Below are 13,373 nucleotides of genomic sequence, written 5' to 3'. Positions count from 1 at the left end.
AAAAATGAAAATGCATGTATCATCTAGGTACGCACCAAATTCCATCTTGTCTATCGAATTATTTTTTCTAAGCAATTCGTGTAGGGTCAGGTATTCTTGCTTGACTAAGAATTCCGAGGAAGTGTAAGCTTCAAGGTTGGGTGGAAAAAGCACCTGAATCTTGTTCTCGTCTTCATGCTAAAGATGGCATTGAAGATAGCTTGGGTTGCAGATCAAAGGATGCATCTCACCCTTTACTTTGTATTATTTTGTTATTGATCTTATGACAACTTGAAATGCCTAAGTATTGTATGATTGAGATACTACTTATATCGATTTATTGAATAAAGAATCTTTCTTTTATAGAAATTTCGTGTTTATTATGATATAAATGAAATGATCAAATGAATCTATGGATGGAAAAGTGGAATGAAATAGACTTATTAAAGGAATTATGAGTTTATTTAAGAATAAAGAGTATTTTGGCTATTATTGAAGTTAGCATGATTTACGTCTTTACATAGGAGGATATTGACAAACATGTGATGTGACTGAAGGCAAAATTGATTGTGTAATTGTGTGTGACTTTGGTAGTGGTTGACTTGTTTGCACAATTTGTGGTGTTGAGAGTTGTGTTGTTTGTTGTACTGGTTGTTGGACTTGCATTGTTGAATATGTTTGTTGTTGATATTGGTTTCTCATGTTTATTTGTGTGGGAATATTTAGTATGTCTGATTTCATAATAAGAGCTCACACATCAACTGACTTTAGGTTGTAATGGGACCTACAAATTTTTGAAATAGTTTGAACATTTGCGATCTACTCTCTTCACCTTTTTTAACGTTTTGTTCCAAGATCTCTATTTCTCGAGCTACTTTCTCTTCAAGTGATGGAGAAATAGGTATGACACTTGTTTGTACCTGATAAGTTTGATGCATGTTTTGAGACATGTATATGTTGGATTGAGATAATTGATTCCTTGGTTGCAATGACATGGTCCCACGAAATTTGGAAGTTTGATAAGGGTAATGTTGTCTCCTAGAAGTTTGAGAGGTCATTTCAACCATTGCACTATATGCCATTTTTTGGTTTTTTGAAGTTTAGGGATGAAATGCAATGCAACTAAGGGATGAAAATGTAACCCTATTTTTTTTTGGATTTTGAGAATTTTGAAAATGGACAAATGCAACTGAGGATGACAAATGCAACCTATGTTTTTGAAATGTTTTGACAAATTGGATTAAGGAATATCAAGATGAAACCATAAAGAACGACAATGCAACCTATGGACTTTGACTAAGGAACAACCTAATTTTGAAGGTAATGCAAAATGGAGATAATGATTTGACCCTATGTCTTATGAGGATGACAATTATGAAAGGACTAAAACAGGGATTATGACGATGCTAATGGGATGTAAATGAAGATTTTATAAGGACTATGCAAGGACTTATGCAAATTCTAAGGATGTTAATGAGGACTTATGCAAAGACTTAGGATGTATATGACGACGATAATAAGGACGTAAATGAGGACGATAAGAATGACGTAAATGCGAACTATGCAAGTAATTATGCAACTCCTAAGGACGTATATGAGGATGATAATAAGGACATAAATGAGGATTATGCAAAGACTGCCTATGGTCACAAGTATATAAAAGTTTTGAGTTCTTAGGACCGCCTAATGTTTCAAGATAAAATTTGTTTCCAGTAATTCTATCTGTAGGACACATTTTTTGTTTTATCAATCTCAGAACAATTGTTTGAAGATAATTATAGCTGACTGGACTATGTTTTGACCAACTCTAAGAATTTAGAGATACGTAAGATAGGGCCTGAAATAGCCCAAATATTGACTCAATACTGGTCTGGAACAACGATACCCATAAAAGCACAAAAAATAACCTTAGGCTGAAAAGTTGACACCATTCAATGAGGCCCTCGCAACAAAATACCGAAACAAGATGAACAGATATAAAGTCTAGCAACACTGGCTCCACTCCACAACACACACTTCTTGGGCATGTCGGTCTCTCTTACCTCGAAGATCCAAAGATCTTATCACTGAGGGATTTTTGTCTCATAATGCAAGGTACATAAGGGGTATCTATGGGGTACGATCTGCACTCCCGAAATCATTGAATGTGGGATCTAGTCTACTAAGTTGGTTCTTATTGTAAGTTTTGAGGGGTCCCAATCCAAGGACGCATTCTCAGAGGAAGCCACTTAAGACTTTAGTTAAGCTTATCGGTGCAGGGAAGGCCCCCACATACGTCGAATTCACTCTTGACACTCTAGCCACCTGACCAATATATTTATATAGCAGCTCAAAAAATCCGCTCGAGAGTACGTTGGGAGAGATGATATCCCTAATGCATCCCAATTCAAAGTACCTGTGTGGGGTGATGAAATCCCAAGTCAAAGATATACCTCACTACTAAAATTAAAAAATTGGGTGTTGTTATCACCTTCTCCCTTTCTCCCAAGACCCCAAAGGAGGGTGGAAAGTTAGTTAATGCAACAGTAGGTCCACCCCAAACACGATAAAAAGTTTTTTCCTTTAAAAAAAAGAAAAGTGTGAGTTATTCTATTGGTAAGCCTGATTCCCATTCATTTTAAAACCCAAACTTAGGTGTGAGATACGCATGTGCATATCAATTTTAGAACACCAAACTGAAGTGTGAAAGCATGCATGTCAATTTTAACCAGGTTTATTTTAAGACCAAAACTGAAGTGTGATATCATGCATGCCCATTTTAACTAGGTTTATTTTAATCCCAAAACTGAAGTGTGATAACATGAGTGTTTATGATTGATTAATAATCGGATATTCTTTATAAATTCACCACATGTTGCAGATAGATAATCAGTAACCCAAGAAAATCCACAGAAAACCAAAAACTTAACAATGAAAAATAGGAATGTGTAATGATACCTGAGTGAATGTGTGATACTGTATGAGTGATTGCGTGATAATGATAGTGCGAATGCTAAATTTTGACAAAGTGAATGTGTGATACTGATAGAGCGATTGCGTGAAAATATCTAGGCAAATGCATAAAACACAAACATACCAAAAGTAAAAAAAATAAAAGTTTAATTTTGATTTGGAACCTCCAAAACAGATTGTGATGCCCTAGCAAGATCTCTCATCATCCATTCTATATTAATAAAATCATATTTTACTCTATACGAGAGAACTAGGTTGTTGTATATATCAATGGCTGCCTAGTCCTCTAGATCTTGTATCTCCTTCTCTGCCTTTAGGATTTGTTGATAACGTCTGGCTTGTCTTCTTTGTTCTTTCATCCTCCTGGCACCTAAAATCCTGAATTGTACCTTACGTGCCATAAGATGTCATAATTAAAGCATGCAATAGAGGTAAACAAGGTTCAGATTCAACCAATTTCATACACAATTTAATAGAACAGAAAGTAGGAAACAAGAAATATTAGATAAATAGAACACATAAATAACTATATCGAATGCGTGATAAAATCTAAGCGAATGCTTGACACGATAAAGGCTATTGCGTGATGGGGTCCGCACGAATGTGTGACCCTATGTGATTGATTGTGTGAGCCTGTCTATGTGGTTGCGTGATTCTATAAACGTGATTGCATGATTGTTGAATCCGTACAAAACCTGCAAAAAAATAAAAAATTTGTACGACCTACAAAAATCACACAAAAAACCAGAAGTTTAATTAGCTGTTGATTCATGTCGGGTTCACCAAAATGTCGTCTGTAAAATTCATCATTAAATTAACTAGAAATAGAAGCGAAATCACGAATCCCTATCTAATCAAAGAATTCTAAGTAAACAATGAAAATAGATGCATAATAGAATAATTCTAAACAATGTAAAACTTCGTATTGTACATCATGGCTTCCATTGTTCTTCTCTTCTTTGTGGTATGGTGGCTCTCAGATATCGCGTTGGCAACCTACAAGTTACACAAATATTCAAAGTTTGTGATTGTTGAAAATGGACATTGAATGCTCAATTTATAGATTTTTTGGGAGGATTGATTGAAAGGTGGAACAAATTGATCAAGAGGTGGAACTCAAGTGAGCTCACATGCTGATTGATAGTTGAACTACTGATTTGGAGTGGAACAGAATTGATTGAACAGATAAAAGAGTTAACTGATTGAGAAAAAAGTTGATTGAAAGATGAAAAAGAATGATTGGAGGAAAATTGAAGAGAATGACAAAGAAAAATTTATTTAGAAAAAACTAACTAGAAGATAGAAAAAGAATGATTGGAGAGAATTAAAGAAAAGATGTAATTAATCAATTAATTGAAAAGATCAATTAAAATAGATGGAATAGTTAATTGATTGAAAACTTTTTGAGAGCTTTATTTAGAAAAATCTAACTAAAAATAGAAATAGGAAATGGAAAGATAATTAATTTTATTAATTAATTGATTGAATTAATTAATTTAGCATGTGCTTGCACTTTGACTTTGATTTTCAATTTAATCTTTGCATGACATTTAATTCAATTTGTTATTTGAATATATTTAGAACTTGACTTTGGAATTCAATTTGATTTTTGAAATCATGCACATGTATTTGAAATTGGGAGAAATTAGAAGAATTAATGAAATTGGATGAAATTAGTTAATTAAATGAAATTAATGAAATTAGAAGAATAAATTAGTTAATTAAATAGTTTAAAGAAATTATTTAATTATTTTAGAAATTGAATTTAATTAATTATTTTAAATTAAAGGATTAAAATCATAATTAATTAAATAATTAATATTTAATTATTATTAGAAAATGGTTTAAATGATTAAATGATGAAGCCATATAAAATTAAAAGAATAAGGTTAATTAACTTAATTAAATAATTAAATAGTTATTTAATCAATTAGAGGAATAATTAGTACATGATCAATGAGACATTTTTAGGTGTCTACAATTTCCATTGGTTATCATTTGTTAGTCGTATTCCACTCTTGAAATCTACTTTGCAAGTCGTTTCTATTTACAAGTTTATGGTTCCTTCTGCCCCCAAGAGTTTCTTAAAGGAGTTTATTCTCTCTCAAAAAAATTTTAATGGCCCAGGAATTTGGATATTAAAATATGGAATCTTGTTCATTGGGATAGAGTTTGTTGAGCTATGTAGTATGGAGTTCTTGGTCTTAGGCAAGATTAAATAGAAACTAAAGATTTAGCCTCTAAAATTTATTGAAGATGGTGTACTCTATAGAACTAACCTTGGAAATATATAATAATTAATCATAAATATATTCATGGAGTTGATTCTCAAGAGGCTTCAAGATTTGACTTGATAGGTAAAGGTATTTCCCTTATTAAGTGAGGCTTTTCTTGGATTATGAATTCTAATAATGAAGATCTGTTTTGGATAGATTATTAGGATATTCACTGTTTAATCCTTTCCTCTTCTCATAGTTACCACAATTTGAGTAACTTTTTAATGGATTTTAGATGTTGTAAAATTGTTAATTTCAAGGAATGTTATCAGATGGGGCATAGTTCTCTATTTGATTGGAAAGGTATGACTAGTTTGCCTCCAATTAGGAAAAGTGAATCTTAGTCTACTCTTGCTTCTTCTCTAGTTGATTAATATTGTTCTTTCTTATGTAAGAGTGATACCTTGTCTCGAGGTTTTGATCCTGAAGGGGTTTATTTAGTTTCAAGTGGTTATCTATTGTTACATACTAAAAAGAATGGATGGAAGGATTTCCCTTGGTGGAAAAATATTTGGAATGATTTTTGTGGCCCACTATAATTTATTTGTTTGGTTTCTTAGTAAAAATAATTTTCTTACATAGGACAATCTAAAATATAGGGATTCCAAGTACCTTCTAAGTGTGTTCTTTAGGGATTCATAAGTAAGATTCTTCCCACCCTTTCTTTCAATGTACCTTTTGTTTGGGTCATTGGGCTTAATGCTCGAGAATTTGGAGCCATTATTTGATTCATTCTACTTCTTTGTCTAATTTTTGGGCTCACTTATGTCGCCCTCCTACTACTACTTTTCTTGTGGTGTCATGGGATATTGGTCCTATTTTTATTTTGTGGGAAATTTGGTTAGAAAAGAATAACCATATTTCCAAGGGCGTCAAAACATCATTGAATATATTTGACATAAGATGTTAACTTTAGTTCAAAAGACCCTTGCTACTAAATGCTCTTTTGATCAGACCCTTTCTCCTGTGGATCTCATGCTTGTCTTGAATTTGGATTTGGGTAATTTATGTATTTCTTCTACTTGTAAGTCTTAGAATAATCTTTCTAAATAGATTTCTTCTTGTAAGGTTAATAGAGATGGCCATTAGACACCTCTTACTAATCATGTTTATAAAATTAGCAATGATAGTTTATTTAAGGGTAATCCTCAACCGATCAAGATTAAAGGCATTGTTTATGATTTCTCTAGTTTTTAATAATTCTTTTTTCTGTGGCTACTAGAGTTGGTACTAAAAATCAAATGCAATCTCATTCAATTCTTGATGCTTTACAAAAATCTTGTGAATTGGACTGGAAGCATATTATTTATGTGATGGATTCTATCCTTTTAGCTTTGATTTTGAATAATAATAATAAATTTGAGAGTTCTTCACAATTAGCTTCTCTCACTACTAAAATTCATGATTTCTCTCAGCACTTCAATTTAATTTAATTTTCATATCCACTACAATTGGAATAATTTTGTTGATTTGCTAGCTAAATGGGATTCATATGGTCCTAGAGGATAGAATGTTTGGGATTAGGATTCTCTTTCTTCTAATCAAGTTACTTGGTTCTTGCATCCAATTCAAAATGATTTAGGCTAATCATTACAATTCTTTCTTGATTTTTTCGAAAGTCCTGTGTTCTTGGAAATGGTGGATTAATGGGTGACCTTTTTGTCTCCTTCTTTTTTATTTTTTAAAATTAATATAAGTGGGGAAAGGTACCAAAAACCTTAGAAAGTACTAACAAAAAATACTATCATAATTGTAGGTTGGGAGGAAAAACAAACAAAAAACACAACAAGAACAAACTAGTTAAAAATAGCTATTAAAGTAACCTAGTTTATCAAAGTCCAAAGGCAACATAAAAGAAATAGTAGTAACCAAACATATAAAATAGAATAATAATCATAAAAGACTCTAGTAAATAGAGTCTGAGTCCTCAACCATTTTCTCTAGAGTAGTCTCCCATGTTGTGGAAGTCACAATTTTCTTTCCTTTCATTTTGTCCTTTGTCTAGTTCTTTTGTTCATTCTTCTTTGCCCCTCTCAAATTTTGTCCCCACATTTAACATCCCTATGACCATCTTATGCATAAGGGTGTTGTTGATTCTCACTAACTATTCCATGGTACTCTCCAAGATAGATTTTTTTCTTCTATTTTTCTCATAGCATATGCACTCCTGAAGGTCAAGTCTTCAAGTTGGTATATATATATATATATATACATACACACCTACTTTATAATATAAAATTATTTTAAAAAAAAATTACATTACTAATAACAAAATTTATGCTATTTAATTTTATACTTTCATTAATATATTATTTCATTTTTATAATATAGACATATAGTGTATATATTCCCAAAAAAAAATATTTGTTTGAGGGAGAGAAAATTTTGAGTAATGAATGATTAATATAAAGTTATTAATCATCAAATTATTAAACTATACAATTATCCAATGGAAATGAAACTCTAGGATCATGTGTATGTAGGTAAACCCATCTTGGCACAATCAACATGAAAAAAATCACGACAATGCACAATGAAAAAAAGACAAAAATATAAAAACCAAGAAAACTTAACATCAGTTTAGATTTAACCACTAGCAAACCCTAACACGTAAATACTTAATTTTCAATTTTCCGTATTAGGTCTACATAAAGGGAATGGAAGAGGGTGGCAGCAAGAGGCATCAAACTTTCTCTTAGACGGGTCGTTAGGCCTCCAGGAAGCACACCACCTTCGATACCAACATTAGTGGCCTAGGAAGGGTGAGATTTATATGTTGTTTTCTTTCGACATTTTTTTCCTCTACTATGCTTTAATATTTTTAAGTTTTCCAGGAAATCATAGTGTTGTAAAGGCTTAGGAAGTGTTGAATGGTGTGACAAGTAGTTTGAGACAGTAGATAGATAGCTACATAAAAGGCCAAAGAAAGCATGGATAGTTGAAGAGCATACATTTATAAATGACAGAGGGTAGATGAATATTACAATGAATAGAGGATTAATGAGTTATGTTGATTTCTACAAATTTCCCAGCAAATAAATTCTTGTGGAGGACTTTAAATTTTGTAAATTTTGATTGAGCACATCGTGTTTGTGTTTGAGTTGATTTGGCTGCAATATTTCTCAATCTAGAAAGACTTAGAGTATTGTCCTGTATATTTGGAATCATAGCAAGTTGTTTTGAAAGTGTAGAGGATGCGCGTAAAGAGTGAAGTAGTTGGTTGAGAAGAACTCAAAAATATTATTGCAGGTAGGAGAGAGTCATGAACAATTGAGAGTTGAAGCCACGAAGAGTGATTTGCAGCAGCATGAGAGATTGTGCTTTATGTAAGGACACCCATTATATGGGTAGCAATGATACAATCGCAAAAGAATGTGTTTGTGAGGAGTTAAGATCGAGGAAGGAATAGAAGTCTTGAAAAGATGTTACATTACTGATAAATTTGTGATTGCAGAAAAGAGGAAAGAAGTTGTTGTAGCAGCTAAAGAGTATGAAAACAAGAAGAATGAGAGCTCAAAAATTTGTGAAGGTCCCATGTTTGACAAAGGGCTTGATGATGATGAAAAATTTATCGAAGAAGTAAGCAGCAGAGAGGTTGTTGAGCATGAGTTTGGAACATACCCTGATAAAGGCATGAAGGAAGAGACTGCAAAAGAAAAGTGCAGAATTGAGTAGCGATGAAGCTACATCAGAGATAATGGACTTTGAGAGTTCTAAATTGGTAAGAATTTTGGCAAATATGAGGATGATCTTGTATTGAAAGAAGAGATAGAGATAATAAATAAATTGTACGAAAGAGAATTGTTTGACGAGCTTGAAGAGGGGCTTGCAAAAGTTACCATTAAAGGTGAGAAGATGAATGTTGCAGAGAAGGACGAAGAAAAAATGTTGGAGTAGTGAAAGAGAATTGGGTAATGTAAAATTTTGCAGCTATAGCTGCACAACACAGAATAGATCTTGCTAGAAAAAAAAATACAAACTTGCAGATCCAATGCACAGAAGATAAAACAGAACAGCTAAGAAAGGAAATTGTATTAACCATTTTGTGCATTTACAATCTGCTGAATGCATGAATTTATACAAAAAGAACCACCGCACAAAAATATGAAATTAGCGGTGAAAGAGGTGGAGAAAGGAAGATTAACTTGGTGTTTACATTGTTCGCTTAGTTAGACTTATGCATGTATGTTGAATGAGTTGAATGCCCATAAATTACGAAGATGACTATAAGAAACTGGAATTACCACCGCACTGCATGATATACACCGTTAACACCCCCCTTTAAGTCTAACTAAGAAGAGATAAACCTAAGCAAAGGAAAGAGGAAAGAGGGAAAACCCATTGGGAACAAAACCCCCCCTCAAAATTTACACTAATTATGCATTACACTTACTATGTTTCTCTTCATTGGAAGAAGGTCTTGAAAAAAGTGAAAATGAAAAGATAGGTGGCATGGAAGACCATGCACTGCCCCACAATATGCATTTATGATAGATGCTCAAAAATTGTATGCAAAAGATGGTCCACGATCTTCGAACAACATTTCTTCCCTTCAGAAGAAACAAAACGAAAGATGTATGAATGAAGTCTCTTGAATCTTGAAAGGAATATGTAGGAAGAAATCTCAAGATGTATGATGTCTCTGAAAACCAATGTAGATCATAGTCTAAAGACAATGAAGATCCCTTAAAATGTTGCTTAAATGTCTCTAAGTTGATGCCAAAGTGTAACAAATGCTGATAAGATAAATCAGGTACTAGAGAAGATTCAGGTACAGTGACCATGGATGTATGGTGATAGTTGGACCAATGAGAATTAGGTACTGCCACAATAGAAGCAAATGTAGGCAAAGAGAGAGCAAGAGGGTTTGAAGATGTGTCCATAGCATTAGTAGAAGATGAATCAACTCCATAGGAGTTGTAAGAAAAGAGGATATGAAGATCCTCAATGGTGTCCTCCAAATCGGCAATGTGGGATTCTAAAAACAAGCAATATCTAGTAGAATTATATCTCACTCATCAATAGGACAAGAATCGACCTGTTGAAGAGAATTTGAAGGGGCATTCGGAGAATTCAAGATCTCTGTCAAACTCGCAAGTGAAGGTGAAGGTACATCAATTTTTTTTTAGGTGGAGAAGGAGCAGCTTGAGATTTTTATGCATTCCCAAAAAAGAGTTGAAAGGCATTATGTTAGAAATGAGGACACCATTCATGCCCATGTTGATTGCTCCCACAATACATGCATTTGCAACCCTTATACATATATATGATTCACTTCTTATGATATCTCCAAAATAGTACAAAAAATAAAAACCTTCAATACAATGAATATTCCACTCTAACGTAGCTCAATCTTCAATGCCTGCAAATAAAAGATCGACTTGTTAATGCCTGATACAACCACTAGACTTGTAGAATCCACAAGAGGCGGTTAAGCCATGTGACAAACCCAAGCACCGTGCTTGACAACACAAGGAGACCAAGGGTGCACACCTTGCAACAATCCCTCCTCAGCGCAAGTGAGGAGGTTTGAACTTGTGACCCAAGCTCTGATACCATGTAAAATTTTGCAACTATAGCTGCACAACACATAATAGATCTTGCTAGAAAAAGATTACAAACTTGTAGATCAAATGCACGGAAGATAAAACATAACAACTAAGAAAGGAAATTGTATTAAGGTCATCTTGTACATTTACAATCTGTTGAATGCATGAATTTATACAAAAAGAACCACTGTACAAAATATGAAATTAGCGGTGAAAGAGGCGGAGAATGCAAGATTAACTTGTTGTTTACATTGTTCACTTAGTTAGACTTATGCATGTATGTTGAATGAGCTAAATGCCCATAAATTATGGAGATTACTGTAAGAAAATGGAAATACCACCGTACTACATGATATACACCGTTAACAGATAATTTTAGAAAAGTTTGAGTTTAGTTTACTTTTATTTGAAAAAATGAAAGAAGAGGATGTAGTTTCATATTTTATGTGGATGTGATGAGAGGTAGTACAGATAAACAAGTGAAAGAGGTAAAGAGAGACAAGAAGCCTATTGTCATGAGCGAAAGATAATAAGCCAAGTTTTTAATTTATTTTATTATATATATTTTAGAAATTATGTTTACATTTATTTTTTTATCATTTATTTGCTGAGAAAAATATACATATCTTAAATGACATTACATAAACTAAATTGAGATTTAAACAATATTCTTATTCAGTAGAGTTATATATCAATTTTTAGCTTCACTAAAACTCACATAATTAAAATTTTAAATGTAAGATTGCGATAAATATTTCTAGCTATCTCTCCCCAAAATATTATTGCCAACCACCAAAAATTACAATATATTAAGATTGAATGCAATAGGAGCAAATCACAAGTTGAATCATTGATTAACTACTAAATTGATCATGAAAGAATATGAATCAACAATATTAAATCTCTCTTCCTTTTGTCTTGATTCAAGTAAACTAAAATTTGTTTTACACCATTTCACTTTGTGTTCATGACCCAATTGGTTACCCACAAGTAAAGATGTTTTTGCTAACCTAGTTTCAACTTGCAAATGAATAAAATGACTCCTTTAAACTTACCCCTTTGCTGCCAATTAAAATTTCATTTCACATCAAGTAATCCATCTCTCAAAACTCCACATTTCCCTCTACAATTGACTATATATATATTTTAGATTGTTAATGTGCGGTCATCTACCTTCATTTTTACTTTGAAATATAGTTTCTCTTCCTTTTTTTTCGATATTATAAATTTCAAAGGTTGGATTCTCTTCTTTGTGATTAAAAAAAACTTTTGTTATCATGTAATAATTTAATGTATTATTAGAGCACCTTTGTTTCATATTTGTCTCTAAACTTCCCTCTCAATAACAAAGGCATTTTCTTAACAATTTGCATGTGTACACTCCATATTTTTGCATTGTGTGTAATTATTCACTTAAAGGGAAACGATTCTCTATCTCTCATCACACTAGCTCTCATAATTTATTTTTCTTTGCAACATCAAATATTTATAGTTTCCATGAAAATCATTATGTACTCCAACTCCTCCCTTCAACCTATTGATACATCGACTCTTCTAATTGCATCATCCATACTATGCATTATATATCTTGTAGGACATTTTAATTCCTATGGTCAATCATTCCACCATGGTTGAACACATTTTCTCAAATTTAAAATGTTTGGTAATATAGTGTAGGACATTTCAAATATTTGTTAGACATTGTTGGTAGACACCTTTGTAGTGTCTTTTTTATCCATGTTCGACATTGAATTTCTTTATTATAATTGTGAATTGATATGAGTGAGTTGACTAAAAATAAATGTTAAATAATTAAATAATTATTCAAACTATAAATATAAGGTGAATGAATGAATTAATGATTTTAATAATGTCTATGAGGCCAAATAGCCTATGGGACCCACAAGTAGACAATAAAGAAAACAACATGCAAAGCCCAAAACACTATGTCTAGTGAACCTTCTTTTTCTTCTACATCCTGGAACTTATACTATGTAACTTGATCAAGAAATTTGCAACTCTTGTTATCTTCTCTTCTACAAACAAATTACTCAAGGTGTTTACATTTAGCATCTTAATATAATTGATCTGAATATCCTTGTAGGTTGCACACTCCATGATGTAATGTCATTCTATTTCTATCACGCCTTGACTACAATATCTACATTTTCTATCTGCCCTCCTTTTTAGGTATCATCCATCTTCTAGTTTTGTGTCTAAGTTGATGTGAGTTGGTTCTTATCTAAGCAATTAACATTTTTTCTTTCCATTTAATTTCCATAGAGTTCAAATGGATATTGAATACTATTTGTTAAAAATTAAATAATTAATCAAAAATATATAAATGAATAAAAACAATTTTTTTAGAAAATAAATATTTTTTTACATTTAATATTATATAAATAATAGATAATGGTTATTTGATTAACCAATAAAAACTATATACATAAATAAAAACAATGTGAATATAATAAAACTAGTGTGTGAATATGTCTAGTTACAGAATAAAAGTTATATACATAAGTAAAAATAATGTGAATATAATAAAAGTAGTGTGAATATGTCTAGTAAATAAAATATTTGAGAGTGAGTAATAGTTGAGAGAAGAAAATAGATA

The sequence above is a fragment of the Cryptomeria japonica genome, chromosome 5 (genome assembly GCF_030272615.1).
Source record: "Cryptomeria japonica chromosome 5, Sugi_1.0, whole genome shotgun sequence".
Classification (NCBI taxonomy): domain Eukaryota; kingdom Viridiplantae; phylum Streptophyta; class Pinopsida; order Cupressales; family Cupressaceae; genus Cryptomeria; species Cryptomeria japonica.
Note: the sequence above shows the minus strand (reverse complement) of the source record.